The 5,000-nt window shown below is 30.8% G+C and overlaps 1 protein-coding gene across 1 annotated transcript in view; it reads right to left on the bottom strand.

Annotated features, from left to right (window-relative positions):
• The window catches only part of LOC137653359 (acetylcholine receptor subunit alpha-like 1), a 453,158-nt gene that overhangs the window by 29,502 nt on the left and 418,656 nt on the right, over window positions 1–5,000 (bottom strand). The window lies entirely within an intron of this gene.

Here is a 5,000-nt window from a genome sequence, read left to right as displayed (position 1 = left end):
ATTAAATATATTAAGAACAGTTTAAGCCCAAGGGCTCCAGCAAGGAAAAAAATACCCCAGTGAGGAAAAGAAATAAGGTAATAAATAAACTGCAAAAGATATAATGAATAAATGAAATAAAATATTTTAAGAACAGTAACATTCGAATAGGTCTTTCATGTATAAACTATAAAAAAAGAAAAGAAGAGAAGTAAGATAGAATAATGTGCCTTAGTGTATCCTCAAGCAAGAGAACTCTACCCAAAGACAGTAGAAGACCAAGGTACAGAGGCTCTTGTAATACCAGGACTAGTGAACGATGGTTTAATTTTGGAGTGTCCTTAGAAGTGGTTGCATCATTTCATGTACACATTAAATGTGTTTATAATGGAAGCTGGTTTATTAGTTAATGTTATTGCTTCTATTTTCTTTTTGTAACAATTTTTTTTTTTTTTGTGATGGTATGTGATGTATCTAGTTCACATCATTGTATATTAATAAGTTGGGTAATTGAAAGGCAAAATATACAAGATCATTAGAAAAAAGAATTAAAGTATAAAGTTACTTGAAATATATCTTTATAAATAAACAAAGAATATTCAATAACTTTACTCCACGCATGGAAATGTTATTTCAGGCAAAGGGTATCAAAACCATGGCTGGAAGGCTCGGAACAAAAGTTGTGGCCAAAAATTGAGAAGGGTTGACCTAGATACCACAATAGCTTCAGACACTTCAGTCACTTTACAAGACAAAGGAAAGGGACATTTACCTCAAATTCAATGACGTAATTTGGAAGATCAATAGGCAATGAAGATTTTAGACTGTTCACAGTATAGATGTGTACATAATTAGACAGGGAGTGGGTATAAGTCTAAAAATATCTTTCAAATAATAAAGATTTTTTATGTTTCACTTTAGTATCTTTATGTATTCTTTAAACTAGAATAGTTTATGGCTTTGTTACTATGTTTTATGACCTTTGTGTATATATATAATTAGGTAGATATTTCTCTATAAATATATATATATATATATATATATATATATATATATATATATATTTATTTACATATATGTGTGTGTATATATATATACATATATATATATATATATATATATATATATATATGTAAGATTTATAGAAATAGGATTATATATTGCATATATATATACATACATACATATATGTATATATATACATATATATATATGTATGATATGTATATGTATATATACATATATCATCAGCCTTTGCAAGTCCTCAAACATGTCCTTCCACACGCATCAGTTTATGGTCTTTCTATGCCAACACATATTATATATATATATACATATATATATATACATATATATATATATATATATATATATATATATATATATATATATATATTATATATACACACATACACACACACTGAACAATAAATCATCTATGCCATACGTACACAACACCCGTCATATTGCCGTGTTAGTAATTCCACCATTAGCCATTTCATGTTTAAATATTTCCATGTACTTTCAAACATCATAGAACTGTTTTACATCCAACACTTTATTCATGCCTCGCCTCCTAAACCATGATTTTACTTTCCCTACTAGTATTTCTGTCACCTGTCTTTCTTTCTATATCTAAATCTCACAGTACTCCCTTCTTTGTATACTAAGAAATATATTCGCCTGAAATTCTTTCAGGGGCCTTTACCTTTCTTTATAGATATGTACCGCATGATTATTATTTTCCGATCGCACAAACCTAAGGTAGTCATGCACAACGGGATCAATCACATGTTTATTTGCCTGTTTATTTATTTATTTATTTTTTTGGCTGCATTTGGTCAACTATTTCTATAGATGCATTCATTAAATCCCTCGTACATCTGTTACTATTCATAGATTATGTGTAAGAAGGAAATTTCAATTTTTGGTTTATTTCAATAATAGTAAAATTGTCTATTTAACAAACCGTTTTGTTACAGCGAAGGCTTTGTCTTATGTAAAACGCGTCATGTATACACAGTTTTTACATTATAGATTAATACTGACAAATGGGGAGACCTTGATTATCGATGAAGAGACGTAAAGTTTTTTTTAGTTGTCTTATTAGCCTATGCAAAAGTAAATTTTTTCTGTAAATGTTTTTATCTTTATTTTATACTTTAGGAAAATTATTACATTGTTCAGGTCTTAACCGGCAAACTTTGGGATTAACTCGGGGATGCATAAAGGTCTTTGATGGAATAGGATTTAGCGGGATATCTTTGAGAGGATAGGATTTAACGGGATATCTTTGAGAGGATAGGATTTAACGTGATATCTTTGATGTGATAGGATTTAACGTGATATCTTTGAGAGGATAGGATTTAGCGGGATATCTTTGATAGGATATGATTTAACGGGATATCTTTGAGAGGATAGGATTTAACGGGATATCTTTGTGGGGATAGAATTTAGCGGGATATTTTGATGGCATAGGATTTAGTGGGATATCTTTGAGAGGATAGGATTTAGCGGGATATCTGTGATGGGATAGGATTTAGCGGGATATCTTTGAGAGGATAGGATTTAACGGGATATCTTTGAGAGGATAGGATTTAGCGGTATATCTTTGATGGGATAAGATTTAGCGGGATATCTTTGAGAGGATAGGATTTAGTGGGATATCTGTGATTGGATAGGATTTAGCGGGATATCTTCGAGTGGATAGGATTTAGAGGGATATCTTTAAGGGAAAAGGATTTAGCGGACTATCTTCGAGTGGATAGGATTTAGCGTTATACCTTTGTCGTCTTGTGTATGTCCCTAAGAAATTCCCCCCGTTTCTAATTCAATTCGTAGTGTGTTCGTGACCTAGAATTGGGTCAGGTGTTGAGATGAACAGGCAAGTTAGATGGGAAAAGTTTGTTCTTTCTGCTGCAGCAGACCTCTTCAATCTTGTCTAAAAGACGGCGACAACTTTCATCTGTAGGACATTACATTCTGCAAAGGCTGCGAACAGTTATAAGCTATTCCAGAAGTTAAAGATTTAGATTTTAATTGCCATTTTAGTGAAACTTGCACGTTCTCATGTCTTTGTCTTTATATTATGGTTTTATATATAGGATCCTGAAGGTATCCAGTTCAAGTTTTTATGTTTGCTCCGTGTTGAAAGGATTTTAAGCAGTTTGTGGTGTTAATTCTAAACTGCTGCTTCTACGTATTAAGAATTTCTTGGTATACGTATATATATATATATATATATATATATATATATATATATATATATATATATGTGTGTGTGTGTTTGTTTGTTTGTGTGAAGGAAATATTTATATATAAAATTTTACTAATTTGCATTTTCCCTTAGCAGGTTTTTCGCTATAAAGAATTTATATATATATATATATATATATATATATATATATATATATATATATATATATATATATGTATATATATATAGATAGATAAATGTATCCATATGTATTTTTATGCACAGCATATGTCATCATTGTTTTTCTCTCAGGCTTTATAGATGCAAGGACTGTTGTGAAGAAAGGCCACTTCAATCTTTGGATACCTTAAACTTTTTTAGACTATTTGATGCAATGTCGTTTACAGAGGACAGACAAATGAATCTTGCCATAGTATGACAAAGTCTACTAGCAGTATGTGTATTTTCTCATGTTAAGTCTTCATTAAACTAGCTACGTAAAATCCTTAATAGATGAAACAAGTTCATTAAAATTTTTATCAACCATAGTATCAATTACTGGCAATCATGTTAGATTTGTTCGTTGTGAATGCATAATTTTCATAATTGTGATCATTATTTACATATTGGTCTTCGAAATTGTGTACATTCATCAACCAATAATTGGCATGTGGTGAATTCTGGCAATCCTTATTTTTTTTATTGAAAACTTCAGTGCCAATCATTTTTATGTAATTTCTTTTTTTATGACTGAATTATGAAATATGTATAATCTTGCATCTGAATCGCTGCAATTCAAAAAATTCTCTCAAATTAGGTACAAATACTTTTCTGAGGAAACTCACCAGATTCTTATTTTATGTATCGTTAGGTATTTAACAGTTTGTTTATTCAACTGGGATTGCAGTTGGAAGTATAATGGTAATACCGAACCGAGGTATTGAAGAATACCAGTGTCACTAAAAAATCGACAAAATAATTGTTATTATTAATTAATCAGCCAAATAACAAGTTGTATATTTTCAATCTACAAGTAATGAAAATTCTTTTGAAACCTATTATCTTCGCTTTTAACAAAAACAAATTCAAATTTCAAGCAACAAAATGCACCGACTGGCCAGTCTTTGAAAGGAAATATCCCTTCACAATTGTAATAAACACTATCCGATCTGCCGATATTACGTTTAGTAACAAATATATAAACATAATATCAACGCAGATGCCAGAACTACAAAATGTGTGGCACTCTGGTTGGGACCGAACAGCAATAACTTGTTTTGAACTTGAATGCGAGCCATGTCACCTAGTCAATAACAGAAAAAAAAAAATTGAAAAAAGGTTCCCCTTATCGAAGAACAGCTTCGTCGTTTATGGAAAAAAAAAGAAATGATAACATTTATCAGACATGTATGTGTGGCGGGGAGGAAAGAGCTCGCCACATTTCCTTGGGTTCTTAAGTAAAATGAGGCGTTTCCAGAGAAATGCATAAGGGGAGAAATGTCTGGCTTTTCACTACGATATATGAGCACTTAATGCTGGGGGAGAAAATATGAATTTATGACGGCCGTAACAATTGAGTAAAGAATCGCGAAGCGATTTTGGAAGGCGGTTACGTTGATCTTGGTGCAAATATCAATTCTTTTTCCCCCAAATTATGAATTTGAAAAATGTATGTTAACATTTCATGGCAGTCCAAATATTGATTTCATGGCGGCATTAATTTTTTTTATTTTTTTTCTCTCTCTCTATAAAAGTTTAAGTACTCGTAAGATCTGGTGGTATTAAAACGTATTGAAATAATGTTCATTTTAGAAAATTAAACAAA

The sequence above is a fragment of the Palaemon carinicauda genome, chromosome 14, assembly GCF_036898095.1.
Source record: "Palaemon carinicauda isolate YSFRI2023 chromosome 14, ASM3689809v2, whole genome shotgun sequence".
Lineage (NCBI taxonomy): Eukaryota > Metazoa > Arthropoda > Malacostraca > Decapoda > Palaemonidae > Palaemon > Palaemon carinicauda.
This window is presented reverse-complemented; position numbering and strand designations above follow the sequence as displayed.